This window comes from Lissotriton helveticus, chromosome 9 (genome assembly GCF_964261635.1).
Source record: "Lissotriton helveticus chromosome 9, aLisHel1.1, whole genome shotgun sequence".
NCBI lineage: Eukaryota > Metazoa > Chordata > Amphibia > Caudata > Salamandridae > Lissotriton > Lissotriton helveticus.
In genome coordinates, this window is record NC_136070.1 from 882,850,560 (window position 1) to 882,870,423 (window position 19,864).

Consider the following 19,864-nt stretch of genomic DNA (forward strand, 5'->3'; position numbering starts at 1 on the left):
CAATTTTCAGCACCCTGTTTCTTTGTTGCTCAGCTTGCAGTGGCATACACTGGTCATCAATCAACAGAAAAATGTAGGGGTTCAAAAAAGGTTTTTAAAGGTGTGCTGTGTTTGTAATTTGCTTAATAACTCTTCACATTGGGTTGGATGGAGAAAACGAAAGGACCTGCAACATTATTTGTATTCAGAACATTCCAATGATTAAGTGGTGCTACCTAATGAGTGTCAAAGTACTGTAATGCCAGCAAAATGAGATACTAACCTAAAGGATGCAGAGGAGGCAATCAGCCACATCATAAAGCTAAGTTATGCCGGAAACCTTGATAGTGGAGCTCCACAAAAGACAGGACACAATGTTCAAACACAAGTTTATTGATGTTATGTTGTAGACCTGGACATTTATTTGCCTTTTTTGCCTTTGATCTTTCACAGGTAGAATTCCAACTCTTTGCCTTCCAAGACATAACCATCTGCCCGACCACACTGACCCGGTCGGGAAGCTATACAGGCAAGAAGCTTTCCCTGCTGGAACTGCTCTTCAAGCAGAGTGCTGATCTTCGCTGTCTTTTTTCGCTCTTCATATTTATTCATGAACTTCTTACATATTTTTTTGTTGAGGATCTCCTCCTCTTCAGGAGTCAGCTTAGCTCCTTTCTTGCGTCCAAGCGGAAAGGCAAAGTGGGCCTCATACAACTGCCTGTCGATCAGGACGATGCAGTTTTTCACCAGGGTTTTCGTTCGAACCAGTTCATTGTTGGAGGCATTGTAGACAACATCAATGATCCTAGTCTTGCGGGTGCAGCACTCTGAGCCCCAGGAAAAGTTCCCAGCATCCAACCTGAGGCCGCGATACTTCTTGTTACCACCACAGACTCTTACTGTGTGAATACGTCGAGGCCCATCGTTGTGTTGGCAGGAGGGCGCCCCAATTCATACTTCCTCTTTTTTGTGGTAGGGCTTCCTTTTGCCTCCAGTTTTGTGGCGCTTGTGCCAGTTGTCCAGTGAGATACCCATTCGCAGGTGCTGGCTATAACACAACAATACAATCATGTAATCTGCAGTCCGCACCCCCTTGACTCCCACCCTCCACCCTCCCCACAATACACCTCTAAAAAGTTCCATTTTGATCCGACCCAAAATCCAAAGTGCCGTGGTGCAATAGTCTCTTAGTTTCAGACAATGAGGCCTTCGGTATGTACTCATATAGGCACTTATCGTACTACTCTTCAAAGCTCCCTCAGAGTCCCCCGTCTAATACATGGTAGTGCCTCCATTTGCCCCAAACCTTGCGGAATTTCTTCGGGCACCCCCTCGCTTTATAGGTGACCCTCTCTGCAGCCATATATAGGTCTAACCCTCTCCTCCATTCGTACACCTTTGGCGATTACGGTGCTCCCCAATATTTAGCTATGTCTCTTTTCGCCACCACTAGTGCTAGCATCAGAAAAGTCAGTAGGGGGCGCGTTAAGTCCAAGTCATTTGTCATGGCTAGGAGGGCCAGCCTGGGCTCAGGTCGGAGTGGGGTCTCCAGCACTTCACCCAATTCTTCAAACACGCTACTCCAATAATCTTGAACCTTGCTGCATGCCCATATGATGTGATAAAAGTCCCCTTCCATGTCTCTGCATCTAAGGCACCTTGCGTCCTCCACTCTCCCTATCTTGTGGAGCCGCACTCTGTCGTAATAGGTTCTGTGAAGCACATTAAACTGAATGAGTCGCAGCCAGGACTTAATTGCCACCTCCCTGGGATACATTAACACCACGTCCCAGTCGATATCCTCCATGTCTCCCACCTCGGTCTCCCATGTCCTTCTAAGCTTGGCCAAGTCACCTAGCATGTTATTTGTTAAAGTTTTATATGTAAGTGAGACCGCTTTTCCCTGGATTTGGTCCTGTAGGAGCCGTCCCTCTAGTGGTGCATATTCCGGCAGCTGACCAGACTGGATTTTTTTGGGCTCGCCAAGCATGTCTCAGCTGCGCGTATTTAAGGAACTGCGTATGATGCAACCCAAAATCCGTCCTCAGAGCCTTGAATAATTTTAATTCCCCCTTAGCCACTATGTCCCCCAAGGTGGAGATACCTATAGCATCCCATCTGTGGAAGCCTTTTAATTTGTTCAGTTCGGCCAGCCACGTACAGTGCCATATCGGCGTCTGTCGTGTGGGTTTCAACCCCCATCCCGTGCGTTTCATCGCCTTATTCCAGAGTTGCAGAGTAACTCCCGTTGCCGGGAGGAGCTGCCCCCGCCTGGCGCCCCCGTATAGGTAGTACAGCAACGGTCTGGGTGACATCCTGTGTCTTTCCAGGGCATAAGTGGGGTGGTCTGCCTGCGCGTGTAGCCAGTCGTTAATCGGAGCTATGTGTTCCGTCCAGTAGTATGCTTCCAGATTTGGGAGTGAAATGCCTCCACTGTATTGATGTCTCTGAAGAGTGTTCAGCCCCACTCTGGGTTGTTTACCCAGCCAGAGAAAGGACCTCAGCTCCGCATGTATTTTCGTGAACACTTTTTGAGAGAGCGGATAGTACTCATTTTGCAAGGCGTATAAAAACTTAGGCAATGAGACCATCTTGAACATAGCTGCTCGACCCTCCCCTACTCAACTCCTCCCCTCCCCCCACCCTGCCCATCTCCCAACTGGACTCCTGTCCCTCAACCCCCTTTAACTGGAGACACCCATAACTGCCCCCCAGCACCCCTCCCCAACTCCCCCCCCTTCAGTCTCAACTTCCACAGAGCCAAGACTGCTGGCGGAGTAGGTCTGTCGCCCTCCCCTGGGTCCCCCCCTCAATCTAGAGTTGAACCTTACGCAGCGGTTGAGCTTCCTGCCCCAACCCGATCAGCCCGAAAGAAGAAAGAAAATATCATAGAAACTAACAACAAACAATAGGTGAAAGGGGTGTGTTTGTAACTTGCGTGTCTCTCCACGATGAACTGCTTTCCCTGGTCCCAGTCCTGTCCCCCATCAGGAATGCGAGTCTTGTGTCTCATTGCCCAGATCTTCCATCTAGCCGGGCATTTCTTTCTCGAGCTCCCAGGTGGCAGTCTCTAGGGGATGTAAGGAGCGTCCCTCTGTTTCCTCCGCTTCCGATGTTCGACCTTCCGATTCCCCTTCCTCTTCTGAACCCTCTGGGTTGGCCAGAGCGCTAAATCTAGATCCGGACGCTACTGTTTTCCCCGTGGAGGATGTCGAGTTCCGTCTTCTCCGCTCCGTGAAGTCGGCTCCTGGATATGGTGTGGTCTGCGTACGTCTCCTTGTCCGTGGCCCTTTGGGTCCTTGAGCCTTAGGGGGGCTGCGCCGAAGATTAGCGGCTGCCCTCTCACCCCGTGTGCGGCGACCGTCGTCTGTATCTCCTCGGAGTAGTGGACGTTCCTCGAGCCACTGCCAGGCCTCTTCCGGTCGGTTAAAGAAGTGTGTCTTACCCTCAAGTATTACTTTCAATTTCGCTGGGAAGAGCAACATGTACGTTATGTGTAGGTCTCTCAACTTTGCTTTTACTGTGTCAAATGATCGTCTATGTTTCTGGACCTCTTGGCTATAATCTGGAAAAATCATTATGGTAGTATTTTCCAATCGTATCTCTCCCAACTTCCTGGCCTCGCGGAGTATTAAGTTTCTGTCTGCAAAGTTCAGGACACGTGCGATGACCGGTCGCGGCCTCGCTCCTTCCGGTGGCCTCGCCATTAGCGCCCTATGCGCCCGCTCAATGATGAAACAGTTCGAGAATTGTGCCTGCGGGAACGTCATATTCAGCCAGGCGTGTAGATAAGTCGCCATGTCCGTCCCCTCGATACCTTCTCTAAAGCCCACGAAGCGGAGGTTGTTGCGCCGTACTCTGTTTTCCGCGTCATCCACTTTCCAGAGCAGTTGTCGGTGTGAGGCTTGGATCTCCGCCATGTCCTTCCGTAGGGTGCTGAGGGAGTCTTCCGCCTCTCCTATCCGGGTCTCCGCTGTGGTCACCCTCTCTGTTAGGTTTCGGAAATCCTGGCGCAGGAGCAGCACCTCCGAGCCCAATTCACCTATTTTGACCTCCAAGGCTGCCCTCAAATCTTGTATGTCTGTTCTAGATGCTTGTATCGCCTCCAGCAGCATTGCAGTGTCCTAACGTGCGCCGGAGGTCACCAGAATCCCCTCTTTCTGTAGACGGGCCGTGGCATAGTTATACATGGTCTCCTGCCGCACCGGCTTGAGAACCGGATCCCTTTTCCCCATCCTACCCTCCTATATGTCCCTTCTCCTCCAGATGGGTCTCTCGCGTACTTCTCACCAGACCGGCCGCTGTAGCTGGAAAGAAGAGGTGCAGCGTGCACGTTGGCCCTCACAGACCCTCGTCGCGGTGGTGGTGTAGTGAGGCGGTGGCGTCCGGCCCCTCTGTTTTCCCGTCGTGATTCCGCCTTCTGGGTCCCTACCTTGTCTCTATTGAAATATCCCAGTCTCACCGTCGTTTCTGGCCCGGTCCGCCGACCTGTTAGTCTCTGTCAGGTTGCGGGCTTCGGGCGCTCCTCTTTCAGTAGGGTGCCCCACGTCCCCACTGTGTCTCTGGGTCTCCAGTGCCACCGGGACCCCCTGCCGCCGTCTATTTGACTTCGTGGCGCTGACACTCCACTCCCCTATGCGGATTCCTACTGCATCCCTCCGTTGTTATCTTCTTGGGGTGGCCCGGTGAGTGGTGTCCTCATGTGAGACCGATGACGCCCTCTATAACCTGTACGCCGCTCTCTCCACTCTCTGTCGTTTCCCCCGGGAAGACTCCGCGTGGCAAAAAGGGGGGGAGGGAAGGGGTCGCCAGCTGCCCCCCGCTGCTGACACCCCCCGCTTCCGCTGCCGTCTGGTGCCCCCAGGCCTCTCTTCCCAGGCTGTTGCAGTGTGACGCAAAGAGATTAATTCATCCCAGTAATTCGGAATCTGGACCTTCGGGCGTAGGCCTGGTCTGTCACTGCGCCCCCTTCATGGGCCCCGGGGCCTCGCCCACCTCTCTCCAGGCAACGGCAATCCGGCGCAGACGGGCGGTCTCCGCCTGGCACTCTCCGGCCCCCATGGACTGCCAAGAGCTGATCTCGCTCAGGCCCTGGTAGGAGATGGTCCTCTGCCCTTCCCCCGCCCAGCGTGCAGGTTGCTCGGGGCTTCAGGCAATCCCAGATACTTCCTTTGGAGCCCGCACCACCGGGGAGCACATCAGCTGTGCTGAGGGTATTGCCCCGGGTCTCTCTTCTCCGCGGGGCGTCCCGCCGCACCGCTTATCTGCACCGCCTTCCAGACGCCGTCAGGTCGGGGACCGGGAGCAGGCCGTCGACGTACTCGGCTCATTTCGGCGATCCCGGCCACCATATTGGTATAGTCCGTGTTCGCCGCCGGGCACCCAACATCCTGTAGGGGCCTGCCTCCGAGCCAGTAGAGGTTGCGGGGGCGCTCTGCTTCGCCCCAGACGATTTTCACCCTGAGAGCGCTGCAGGCGGGGCACTACCTTGCTCGACCCAGTCCTGCCCAGGCGGCCACCACTGTAGACCCACCTCCACAATGATGGGGTACCAGGTATGTAAAGAATGCCGGATCTTGACGCAACTCATCGGGAGCTCTGCAGCGGCACGTCCTAACCGGCCATGCTGCCACGCCCCCCCATCCAGTTAATGTTGGAGAAATTGAGAATCACAGGCGGCTAATGCCAAATGAACGGAACATACTGCGAGCCCCCCAAACATAAGAGCTGCATACATTTTATGTTGGGCACTTCCTTAAAAAGACATTATGATACATTAGCATCAACTCAGACACATTAAAAGTGACTGGTTAGGGATACTTAAGTGCAAGGAGTATGAGGGATGCTGCAATAGGAAAAAATGATTCAGAAAAGGGGGTGGTGATGAGGGTATACTCAGATGTGAGTCCCTTGCTCATTGCACCATCAGGATTCAAGCAAGCCGGGCCGACGACGCCTGAAATGGCAGAAACCGGTCCCCGGAAGCTTGTTTCCTTCCCAGTATAAGAATTGGCTTGGTAGTTTAGTTTGCCCTGTTCCCATCATGCACTGGGACAGGAACAGACTAATTTGCATATAGCCAAGTTCTGAGCTGGGATGGTGCAGTGAGCTAAAAAACGGTGATGGATGAAGCCCTGATCTTTGCACTGGGTAGGAGTGTCTGCTTAATTCAGGCACTCTGTTCATCACCACCCCCTTTTCTGAATCATTTTGTCCACCATAAGCGTGGAAGGGTATACTCAGATGTGAGTCCCTTGCTCATTGCACCATCAGGATTCAAGCAAGCCGGGCCGACGACGCCTGAAATGGCAGAAACCGGTCCCCGGAAGCTTGTTTCCTTCCCAGTATAAGAATTGGCTTGGTAGTTTGGTTTGCCCTGTTCCCATCACGCACTGGGACAGGAACAGACTAATTTGCATATAGCCAAGTCCTGAGCTAGGATGGTGCAGTGAGCTAAAAAACGGTGATGGATCAAGCCCTGATCTTTGGACTGGGTAAGAGTGGTCTGCTTAATTCAGGCACTCTGTTCATCACCACCCCCTTTTCTGAAGCAATAGGAAAAAAGGCAGCACAATCCACTCAATACTACCTAAAACAAGATATTGACAATTTGACAAAACAATACACCAGTACACTGAGGCAGGAGATATTGCGCTGATTTAGCAAAGCAAAATACGATATGAATGGCAAATATTTAAAGGGAAACACACCAATTTGAGGAAGACATTTTGGGCCAGATGAACAACCCTTTTCTGCGGCCGCAAATGGGAGAATCTCCCGTTTGCAGCCGCAGAAAAGGGTAATAGCATGACAAATGCTATTTTGTGAGTCACTGACTCGCAAGATAGCCTTTGCGATGTTTGCTATTAGGAAGTGGCGTCCCTTCCTAATAGCGAGTCAACATGCTATGTACACTCTGCTTACACTTGCAGTTTACCACCTACATCACCTACCACTCGCAAAGGTTCCCATACCTCGATCCATGATAACTGGTTCCCATACCTCGATAGATTACCCAATCGTGGTTACAACCATGATAACTGGTTCCCATACCTCGATAGATTACCCAATCGTGGTTACAGGCAAGAGATCTTGAGGCTTCGAATTGGGATCAATCCATGGGTAATAAACAGAGACCTTAAAATAAGAATGTTGGATCAGGAAGGTTGCTGTAGGTGTAATTTGGGAACTAAGGGTGATCTGCTGCATATCCTGTTAGACTGTGCGGCACTTCTAGAACATAGGAAAATTTGGCTGCGCCCAGTCTTCATAAAATATGAGGTAAAAACAAGGTCACAGGCGGCCAGCCTCTTAACAGAAATCCCCTACATCGATATTGTAATAGCCCTCGGGAAATTTATATATATAGAGCCAAAGAATAACATGTAGTACTGTATGGTTTTTAGCGGAACGAAATCCTAGAGTGATAAGAATGTGAATAGGTTTTAATATATAAAATAAGTTTTAAGATAATTGTAATTGTACTGATTTTTGTATTTTTGATAATGGTGTGTATGAAATTTTTTAACGGATACGTTTTTAAAAAATAATAAGTGTATGATTTTATGACGCATACTCCATTCGGCGTTATGATCACTGTACTGTTTAAAGACTATGGTCACAATAAACATATATTTTGACTTGACTTGACTTGACTGATGGGATACAAGAAGAGCAAGAGCTTAGTGAAATGTGATTTCTAAAATAGTCTGTGTTCCTAGAGTAGGCTACGACATTTTTTGCTACTTCCTTTGGTTCCACTTGCTATTGAGACTTTGAAGATCCAGACTTTATGTTGCATTGCTTTGAGACTATTCCGAGTTTCTTGAGTGTCTTTTTATGGGAAGTTCTCCTTTGTTATGCTTTTCTCTCAGTCTCTCAGCCTAGATCTCTTTATGGATTCTGACTAACTCCATTTTTACCCTATTCTTAGAATAGGATTTCTTTCCTTTATGGAACACACTTTAATACATTTTTTACATTATTTGATTAACCAATATTGATTTTATATTTCTTTCATACATTGGCTATTGAGATTATTCTGAATTTAACTTGCGATTTGCAATAAAGATGATCTACTGTATATAGATTTGCAAACTGAATCCAGCTCCAGCAAAGTCATGAACAATGCAATACCAGAGGGGTCGTTGATTTGAACAGATCATAGAGTTCCCCTGGGATATTGAGGTCTAAATTGGTTGTGAAGGGGGTGTGGGTGGATATTCAAAAGTGGAATGCAATACAAACATGAATGAGGTTGGACACAGAAGCAAGTCGAAGGTTTTCAAACTGTCAGGGTTGCGACATGATAGATTATAAAAGGAAGAAATAGAACAATGGGCAATATTTCAAAATCATGTTCACTGCAAATTTCATAAAAAGAATACAATTTCCAGTCTGTAATGTACCCATTAGGTTGTAAGCTGGAAAGGCTTTTTATCCAGTAAATGTCACTTTGAAAGAGCAATGTAATGTTTTCTTGATCTTGTCTGCTTTCAATGTATTCAATAAATTAGTATCTTACTCAACTAATGCTATGTCTCCTTTCAATATAGCAACAACTGAAGATTTTTCGAAAACATTACTGCTATTGCTTTATGCTTTATGCTTGTATAATCTATTTTTAAACTTGCTTTCAATTTTGCCAATTCATAGTACCATGATTTAGACTTTGGAGGATGGATACACTGTCACAAACTTGATAGGTATCCCTTCCTCCTTATTATAAGTGCCATAGGATGTAATAGAGTTGTAATAAGAGGGACAGGTTATCCATCATGTTTGTGATTGAGTAACCTGTCTGCAAATTTCTAATTGAGATTCTTAGGGCGAAGTGTATGACCATTTTTTGCAGTTGCAAAGGGGAAATCGGCCTGTTTGTGACCGCAAAATAGGTTGGTGGTATTTACGAACATAAGTTGGAAGTCGGTGACTCGCAAAATAGTGTTTGTTAGCTGCTATTAGGAAGGAGTATGCCAAGGTCGGCCCTTCCTAATAGTGAGCCAGAACGGCATGTACCATTGTTTTGCAACTAGCATTTGCAAATCACTCGCAGTTTTACACCTGCATCAAGTAAGTGGTAAGCAACTCACAAACAGGAAGGGGTCCCCAGTGGACCCCTTCCTCTTTGTGAATTGATGCGAAAATATTTTTTAAGAGCAGGCAGTGATCCCATGGACCACAGCCTACTCCTAATAAATGTAACAGAAACGTTTAATTTTTCTTTTTTAAATGCATCCGATTGTCCTTTAAGGAAAATGGGCTGCATTTAAAAAAAATCTGCTTTATTGCAAAAACTGTCGTAGACGTGGCTGTCTGCTGAACTCAGCAGGCCACCATCCCTACGAGTGCTGGACATTCCTAATGGGTGGCAAACTTCGACCTACCTCATGAATATTGATGAGGCAAATCATTTGCGACCCCATTAGGAATTGCAAACAGTGTCTGAGACACTGCTGTACATTCAATTTCGCGAGTTTGAAATTAGGAGTCATAAAACGTCGCAATTTGAGGCACACATAATGGAATGGCCATACATCTGGCCCTTAGTTTTCCACAAAGTCATTTAAAGTTACATACATGTGTGTCTGTGTGTGTATGTGTGTGTGTGCATGCGTGCGTGCATGCATGTGGTTTGGCAGGAACATCTGGGTGAAATGAATACCACAAATTGTTATTTGATGGCTATGGATGGTAAGTTAAGATCAAAAATGTGTTGCTTTGTTCATGAGCCCCTCAAAGTTTTCTTTGATTAGCACAAGTCGCTTGCATTTTCTTGATGTGTACCACTGCTGAACCAAAGTTGTGTCTCAAATGCCACAATCTGCATGCTCATAATACATAAACATGTACTACAAAGTTAAATATGAAATAAACGAGTTTAGGTTGTTCTAGACCAGCTTTTCAATGCCATTGGCAACAATAATTATAGTTTTGCAATGTATTAAAAGTGGTGAATTGTATTAGCTACTTGCCCAGATCAGTGTCTCCTCTAGTTTCTTTTTCATCTGCTAGCTCCTCCAGGTTTCTGAAATTGGTGATACCTCTGACCTTCTGCTCCAAAATCTGCAGGTGCAAGTTAGATGCAGGTGTGGCACCTACAGCAAGAGGATCTTAGTTGTGCATTGTTATTAAATTGCAGAACTGGCACTTCATGTCACTTAACTATTTAGTTCAATCCTCTTGTTCTGCTAGTAAGGACAACACATTAATATCGTTTGTGATTGCTTGCCACAGTTTGGTTTATAGTTTCTCACCAGTCTTGGCCATGATGTGCAATCTAGACACTCACACTACACTCAGGGGATCACCACCCTCCCGAGCTAGCTATTTCTCCTCCACACTCCCTCTCTCCTATCTACCCACACCTCTGGGGACAGGAACAGGGATTGGGCACTAGACCCAGCAAGGGACTCCCTATCTATGGGAACCTCCCCACCTACTGGGTCCCACCCTGTCATTTTCTCTCGTCTGCCACTAAACATAAAAGCGCAGAAACACCATTTAAAAATAACACTCCTGAGAAGAAAACAAAATCAGAAACATTAATCCCCAACATGTGACTATCTTCAATGCAGAGTTTTGTAGTGCAGCCAGTTGTCACTGTGGTACTGCGCAAACGCAACTACTGGCACCTTAATGAACTAAGCATTATCACATTAGACATAAACACACACTAGGCCTAAACGTCATCATCATAAACACATTACGCAATGGGCCTCACCAGCATAAACACCTTATGCACTCTTCTCATAAGTCTAAACACATTAGACCCTGATCTCCTAAACATAACTCATGTTTAGGAAATTAAACACAGTAGAGAATATCTCAAACCTAACCATAGTAGGTACAACCTCATAATCATAAAAGACCACATTTAGAGGTATAAACCAGGGTGCGTAAATCATACTATATACATTACATTTCCTAGCACCCTATAACTCACACTATGGCCTGGAACCCTATAATCCTAACAGTCCTCCTGGCCGACTGGCCATCTCAAAAAGTGGCTCAAATGCCCTATGTTCCAAGAGTCAGGGCGCGCTGCCAAAGCAGCGAAAGTCAAAGGTGCGCAATCTGCGCAGGCCTAAACGTAGCAGCTGGACTAAGTGCTGCGCAGCTGTGAATGTCAGGGGCAAAGGAGTGCATCTTACTCCTGACTCAGACATGTCCACCAAAGAAACAAATGGCCTAAACATTGCAGCTGCCCACTACTTGCTGGGCAGCTGTAAATATCCAATGAGGCCTGCCACCACTGTGCCCTTTAATTCAATGTGCCAATGTTGGAGCCACACGGGGCTCTAAAACGATCATGGCAATAACTGTAGCAAACACGGGCCCCTCTGGCCCTTGAAATAAGTATGCCCCCTTTGTTGGAGCCACACGGGGCTCTGAAAATCATTATGGAAAACGTTGGAGCGTGCTGGCTCCTAAAACAAAATACGCCCCACGTTGGAGCCACGGGCTCTAAAACAACACATGCCCCTGGTGGAGTGGCCCACTGTCAAGTGGGAACGCTCGGCAGCTCCGCACCGACACTGAAGCCTCTCATCTCGCCTCCCCCCTCAATGCCGCACTCACCGGCTCGGGGTAAGAACTCCTCTGACCTTCGCTTCGCCCGGCCCCCCTTCTGAGACTGGGACTTCATGATGGAGCCTGCAAGGCTCCTGACGTCGTGCAGCACTTAGCACAGCATGCGGGGCTTTCCCTCAGGACTTGGGAGCCCCGCCGACCAGCTGCTGCACTTCTCCACTGGTTGGCCTGAGCGGGGTTGGCTCCTGCCTGGCTTCTCCTACATGCGGGGCTCTCCCTTCAACACGGGAGCCCCACGTCACAGCACCGAACTTCCTCCTCTCCGGCAGGCAAAATGCCACGCCAACGTCCCAGGCAAGGCTTTCCTGACTTCAGGGTTGCGCTGAGCGCAGCCAGGGGAGAAATTCTTTAGCGGCTCAGGCCGCAGCGGTGAAACGCGGAGTGGGCTCCCGCTTCAGTTATAAAATCAAAAAGGCACAATGAGGGGTAGGTTCCCTCAGAAAATTTAAAATATAAAGCAGGGTGGGCTCCTGCTATTAAAATATAAAAATAGGCGGCAATGCGGGTTGGGCTCCCACCTCTCTCCCCTTCAGCAGGGGTAATCCCTACGCCGGGATTCCCTTGGGAAAGTTTGCAGCGCCGCACTGCGGAGCCTTCGTGCTCCTTTTATCCAAATTAAAGCATCGCGCTCACAGGGTGCAAAGGGCATGCAGGGTCCAGGGAGGCCAGCCCTCCTGGCAGCCACCCCGGGCTCCCAGCAGCAGCGCACCCTGCAGGATCAGCACCCAAGACCGAACATTTACATGGGGTCACAGCCCCTTTATTTATACTACTAAATCCCTTTGTGTTAAAGTGCAGGGCATGGGAGAACCAGATGCAACTGGTTCAGGGGAGCTTTGGATTACTTTGTTTTGTTCAGCTCCTTTCTCCTTTGTCAGGTGGGTGCTCAGTGCTGAGATGCACCACAGGGGGCGGCGCCAGCTTTGTGGAGGGAAGGCACAGTCCTATTCAGGTCCCAGGAGCAACTCCTCCCTCCCATCTGCATGCAGATCTTTCTATTCATCACTGGGCTGACTCCCCCCTGTCTCCTGGAGCCACCCACACCTCTCAGCTCCTGTCAATCACAAGCCAGACATGCAATTCACATCAGACAGGCAGACACACAGTACACAGAAATGCCAACTTCTAAAAGTGGCATTTCTCCACCAGTCATCATAAATCTGCACACACCATTGTGCAGCATTTATCCTCAAGAGTTCATACATACCAAACTCGCCCCTGCACTCCTCTCATACCAGGAATTACCATGGACACACATATCCCCCATGCATTCCTATGGGAGGGCAGGTCAGTCTCACCACACATACACAACACAGAGAGCGCACACACTTTACACTGACCACAGTGCTAAAGTGCTCAGAGGTGTAAAATCACCAACACCAGGTTACAGAAAAAGGCTAGGAGAACGCAAATAGTTTCGGAGAGAACCTGCCAAAAGGGCCAAGTCCCACACCCATAATGTGTGGTTCCATTTGAAAATATCTTCAGCAAGTACATAAAACACACAGTCTGAAAATATTATCTGCCTGAGCCTTGCTCAATCCATGGTGGTGATTTGACATGGTCAAATGAAAACCTTAAAACAAATGGGGCCTTCGGATCCAATCCACAGCACATTGAAAAAAATGCATTGAAAGCAAAGGATTTACAGTCGCTTCAAAAAGATTTTCATCACATTCCTATTATCCAACTCTCACTTTCCAATCCTTACTTCTTAACCCTTGTATCCCACTTCCGCCCCTTGATCCTCGTTGCAGTGTCCTAATTGTTCATTTATCGGCTTTCATTTCTCATCTCATTATTAAACCCTCACTCCTCCAGCTCTCAGCCATCATTCCTCACTCTGCATCTGTTACCCATCAACACTCCTTTATTATTACATACTCCTTAGCTCTCATGTATAACTTAACATTCCTGGCTGCTCTTCGTGCACTCCTCATTCCTAATTCCTCTCTTTATCTCTCACCCCTCATTCCTCACACATCACTGCCTAAACTTTCTCATGCTGCAAGTCAATCAATTCTAAGCTTACCACTATTGATGTATATACCCACCCAATGCTGTCTATTCAGGTGGCTCAAGGTTCTCATGCAGCATCAGTCTCTGTATATGCACGTATTCTTATTCAGGGTAATTAATGTTGATCTGTGCAGGCAAAGTGGCTGCTTATCATATTTAAAATGATTTTCCATATGTTTTTTCACATCTAAGCAACCTAAACGGCCACGAAAAAGAGGAATACCAAAGAAGAGGTCATGTAAAGTGAAATGGCCTCCTGCCATCAAAAGAATAAGTTTGTAATAATTCAAATATTTCTATAAACAACTCAACCCAACTTCAGCATCTCATGTTCCGCCATTGGTTCTTCAACCATTGTATAAACACCCTTCCTCCTTGGGGTGCTCAAGTAGGTCTTCTCCTACAACATACCCTAATATCAGGGGGGCTCAACAGCAGTAGTCCCTCCTTTTACGTATTATAGCGCTATCCTGCTATTTAAAAATATATTTTCTGTTGCTGATTTTCTTCAACCAGTGAATTGAGCTGATATATCATAAATATTACATCTTATTCCGAAATTAGAGTTAGTAGAATCAACAGACATTAGTCTTGTAGAATTCTTTAATTATGACTTCTCATCTTGGAACATAAATGTTGTTTGAGTTACAGTTTCTTCTCTTACTGTTTGTGCATTGATCTGGGATTATCCTGATGAATATTACAAATGGGGCATAGATATGTATATCCCCTCCACAGACTCTTTCAGTTCAATAACAGTTTTTTTCCCACCACCATATTCTATCTGAGGCCATTCTCTCTGATGTGATTCGCTGGGAAGACATAGGACTTGATTTAGATCTTGCTGAATGGGTTACTCCGTCACTGTGGGGACAGATATCCTGTCCGCTGAAATATAAATCCCATAGGATATAATGGGATTTATATTTTGGCTTTGTCTCTGACAAAACCAGAGAAATTATAACAACTTCAGTTTAGAGTGTGACCACATGGCATCTAAAATCCATTCTGCCAATTTAATGGCCTCATAGAGAGCTGAATCTTATTTCCAGGAATTTTGCAGGCCTCCACCAGATGACAAAAAGGTTGACTTTCACAGTGTTAAAAAAAAATCTGTTTTCAGGATACTCAAGTAACTTATGATTACGCTCCAAAACATTTTGTATTTATTAGAATCATGCCACCATGTGTAGGTACGGTCATGCAATTAAGGTCCTTGTGATATTTCTTGCTGGAAAAACCCTAATTAGAAAAGTGTGTGTGTCTGGATTATTATAATTTAAATGCTTGCTCCAAAAATGTATATGTCTATTGTTAGTTTGCAAACTACCTGTTGCTATTTACTCTAAATATTCCACATGGTAAATACAGGATACTATATTTGAGGAGACCATGGCTGCCATATTAGATATAATCAACATTTATCTCAGTTTACCTAACTTTGTTTTTGTTGGTGATTGCAATGCTCATATAACAATTTATAGTTAGACTAGTAAAATGCAGTGGGGGATGTGGGAGATACCAGTAACAAACACAGATAACACTGCCTATGATATTAGAGTGCAATGTCTGCTTTAATGGGCCAAAAAGTTGAATGTTGCATATTAATGGTCATATGAGGGAGATTTTTCCAGGTTCTCCACCTTTGTTCCGAGGTACATCTTATTCCACAATTGATTATGAATTAATCTCTTAACAGAGTGAGCACTTGCTAAGTTGTGCCTCTAATACTTTAAACATCGACGATTACGCCAACATCCAAAGTCACAATGTGTGATGTTCAATATGTAAAGTATACAAATTCTATTCTACAATCGGATGAACATGTGCAAAATAATCTAGCAGTATATTTATCTTAGTATCTGGAAACTAAAACATGTGGTCTTGATATTGCATCATTTCAGTATGTCATTTCTACAGTCTAAGGCTTGATACATTTTTAACACATTAGCCAGAGCCACTCTTCCTCAAGAAAAACATATTGCCATTTTCTAACTATTAATAACAGGCAAGTAAGAGAACTGAAAATAGCACAAGCATGACATAATTTAAATAGCTTGTTATTAAAGGAAAACATTCCTAATTTTTACTTTATGTCACTACTGAGACAGGAATGACTACTTTTCGACTTGTCAGCCTTATGGTGGTCTTCTCCCAAACATATTGCCTACTTATCTACAATTCTTTGCTGAAATTCATTTTTATTGGCCTTAGTACTCTGTGCACCTTGCACTGACTCCACTGAACAAAGTTTGATTAGCATATAGTTATTTGGCATAGTTAATTTACTTATAAGTCCCTTGTAGAGTGGTATACCTTATAAGTCAGGCCTGTAAATTAAATGCTATCAGTGCACCTGTATCACTTATTGTGCCACCGACTGAAGCAACACTTTAAAATAGCTGTATGACTTAGGCCCACATGGCTAAATCACACATGCTTCTACCATGAAGCACCAATAACTAATGTGTTCAAAGAACACATTCCTCTATCACGCATGCCTTAAATTATGTGGTAAATGCATGACTGGCAAAGGAATGTGTGGTAAAGATCACACTCCATTCCCTCTGCACTGAGCCCTAAACACTACCTTGACCCCCCCCCAGCCCTAAACACTACCCCAATCCCCCTGAGCCCTAACCACTACCCCCTGAGGCCTAAACACTAACCCAACCTCCCCCTGAGCCCTAATACTACCCTTTTCCCTAAACACTACCCTAATACCCCTGAGCCATGCACGCTACCCTGACCCCACTGAGCCCTAAACACTACCCAAACCCCCTAGCCCTAAACACTACCGACCCCCTCTGAGCCCTAAACACTACCCCGATCCCCCTGAGCCCTAAACACTATCCCAACACCCATTTAGTCCTAAAAACTGTTCTCACCTCCAAAACCCACCCCTAGCCCCACTTACCTCACTGCATCCTGATTCTTCCTCTGCCTGGGCCCGCCCATCCCAGGATCCATACCGCACAATGCCTTAATCACACAAATGCATGGTTAAGGCATATGTGCGGCTAAGGCATGTGTGGTTTAGCTTGCAGAAAAACAGCACACGCGGCTCTGTTCGAGTTGTTAAGGCTGTCTCCCCTTTAAAACATGTCACAGGACAGCCCTCGCAGCCTGAATGCAGTTTTTAACTGCCATGTCAACTTGGCACTAAAACCCACGTGCTAAGCCTTAAGCTGCCTATGGATTGCATATACGTCACCCCTGATTAGGCCCAGATATCCCAGAGTGTGTGACTAACAAGTTGCAATAAAGTAACAATGTCCCTAGCACAGAGTACATACACAAGACCTTACGATTAGGTAACATTATGGTTGTCAGAGCTCAAAAATAAAACACAGTGCCACCATATCACAAATGAGGAAAACAAATTAAAAAATAAATATTTAAAATCCAGAATCAATTATAAAAGGTCATCATTTATTACATACATAACAGTTAAATACACAGATCAGAATCATAAAAACAGAATCATGTTAAAAAACAATGGTTAAGAGAGAACAGGTGTCGACGCAGCGTTTCGGTTTTATGCTTTAAAACACTTTCATCAGGACCGTTTTTCTAGGTAACAAGGAACATACAATTAATTTACATTTAATAATATCTTTCTAAACATTTCTGTACATACTATTTTTTTTAAAACAGACAAAAATGGATGTATGACGTTACAACGCATGCTTTTACCACGCATACCTTTACAACGCGGTTTTTACATCGCATACCATTACAACGCATAGCGCTTTTGGGTGTTGGATAGTGAATAGTTTAATTTACTATTCCAACTCCAGTCCCTGTGGACACTAGGGAAGGTTATTGGATAGTAAATTAACCTATTCCCTATCCTAGAGCGCCCCCCAGCGCAATGCATTGTAATAGTTTGTGTTGTAATGACCGCGTTGTAATGGTAGTGCGTTGTAAAAGTTTCGTTGTAAAGGTTGTTTACCGACAAAAATAGGTATTACAAATCAATGTGGCATATTAACAGTGGGGCCTTAGGCGCTGGGGAGGAGGGGGGTGCAGGTTCCACTTCATCAAGGAGGGGGTCTGTCGAAGAGCCTGGTTTTGAGGTTTCTCATGAAGATGGGGAGTGATGTTGTCTGCCTGAGGTGGAGTGGAAGGGCGTTCCATGCTCTGGCCGTGAGGAAGGAGAAGGAGCGGCTTCCTGTTCTAGTCTTTTTGGCGTGGGGAACCACAGCGTAGGAGAATTGGGCTGATCGTAGGGTTTTTTGGGGTGCTTGGAAGTTGATTTGGCTGTTGAGGTATGCTGGTCCGGTGTTGTGGAGGGCTTTGTGTGCATGGGTGAGGATCTTGAAGGTGATTCTGGCCTCGATGGGGAGCCAGTAGAGTGTGCGCAGGTGTTGGGAGATGTGGCAGTGTCGTGGTAGGTTGAGGACCAGTCTTGCAGCGGTGTTCTAGATGTTTTAAAGCTTGCGGGTGAGTTTTTCTTTATTCTAGTGTAGAGTGCATTGCCGTAGTCGAGAGGAGCCATGCAGACGTTGAAGAGCATGGGGCTGAGGGAAGACCCCTAGGGGACTCCGCAGGTGGTTGGTGTAGGGTCCGAGAGGTACGGGGGAGACTGACCAGCTGCATAATTCTGCCAGAGAGGAAAAAGTAGATCCAGTCGAAGGCCTTGCCCCAGAAACCTGCATCATCGAGTCTGAGTATTAGGGTGTGGTGGGATACCGTGTCGAAGGCCACTGAGAGGTCGAGGAGGATGAGGGCTACTGTTTCTCCTTTGTCCAGTAGGGTGCAGATGTCATCTGTTGTGGCGAGGAGGGTGGTTTTTGTGCTGTGCCAGGTTGTGACGGGTTTGGGATGTTGTGCTCTTCGATGAAGTCGGCGAGTTGGCTGTTTATGGCTTTCTTGATGACTTTCGCTGGGAACTGGAGCAGGGACATGGGTTTGTAGTTTTTTAGGTCCGTGGGGTCCGCAGAGGGCTTCTTCCGTAGAGGGTTGATCTTTGCATGTTTCTAGTCGTCGGGGAAGGAGGTGTTTGCTAGGGAGCGGTTCATGGTGTATCGAAGCATGGATGCAATGGTGTCGGTGGCTCTGTTAAAGATGTGGTGGGGGCAGGGGTCCGAGGGGGCCTTGGAGTGGGTTCACTTCATTGTCTTCTGTGTGTCTTTAGTGGTGAGAGCTGTACCGCTGTCAATCGCTGGCTTCATGGTGCCAGGAGTGGCTGGTGAGGGTTCTGTGTGTTGGTTGACTTCGTCAAAGTTGTCATAGATGTTCTTGATTTTGCGGTGGAAGAAGGTGCTGAGTTTGTTGCAGAGGTCTTGTGAGGGGGGAATGTCAGTCGACTCGCTGGTGGGTTGGGTGAACTCCTTGATGATGTTGAAGTGTTCTTTGCTATTGTGTGCGTGTGTGGAGATTCTGTTTTCAATTGCAGTTTTCCCAGTGTTTCTGATGAGCTGGTGGTGGGTGGTGGTGGCTTTAAAGTTGCTGTGGGTTTCTGTGGATTTGGAGTTCCTCCAGGTCTTTTTGAGGTGGTGGCCGGTGCGCCTGGACTCTTTCAGTTCGGGGGTAAACCATCTGGCCTTCTTGGCGTGTGCATTGTAGTTCTTCTTGAGGGGGGCTATGGTGTTGATGCTGTCGGTGATCCATCTGTGTAGAGTTCAGGCGACCGTGATGGGGGCGTCGTCTTCTGCGGTGGTTGGTGTGCTGAGTGAGGAGGTGAGTTGGTCGTCCGTGATTTTGGTCCACAGTTTTTTCATGTGAGCAGGTGCTGGTGTCCGTGAATGGTGGGTGTTCTGAAGGTGAAGTGGATGCATCGATGGCCTGTTCACTGGAGTTCGGTGGTGTGGCTGAAAGTGATGGAGTATCCTGTTGTGAAGTGGGGGTCGAAGGTGTGTCCCGCTGAGTGCGCGGGTTAAGTCACGATCTGGAGAAGTCCAGTGTTGTGGAGGTTGCCCAGGAGGGATGTGGTGTTGGGGATTAGTTGGTTGTCAAGGTGGAAGTTGAGGTCTCCCAGCAGGGTTTCTTTGGTGGATGCGATGGCATGCAGGGAGATGATGGCTGTGATAGAGTTGCCGAACGGCCTGCGGGGTCACAGGCATCAGTAGATGAGGGTTTCCCAGAGGGTAGTGGTGGGGCTGGCCAGTATCTTGAAGTGCAGGTGTTCCATCAGGTCCGTGGGTTTGTCGAGGAGTGGGCTCAGGTGGAGAGCGGATTTGTAGTCAATGGCGACTCCTCCTCCGGGGCAGGTGGGGAGGTCCTTCCTGCTGATCTTGTATCCTTGGTGAAAGGCGATGGCCGGTTCCGA

General features: G+C 46.9%; 1 pseudogene; it reads right to left on the reverse strand.

The window, feature by feature from the left end:
• Positions 1-399: 399 nt before the first annotated feature.
• Positions 400-1,014, reverse strand: LOC144783030 (small ribosomal subunit protein eS8 pseudogene; annotated as a pseudogene).
• Positions 1,015-19,864: the final 18,850 nt, after the last annotated feature.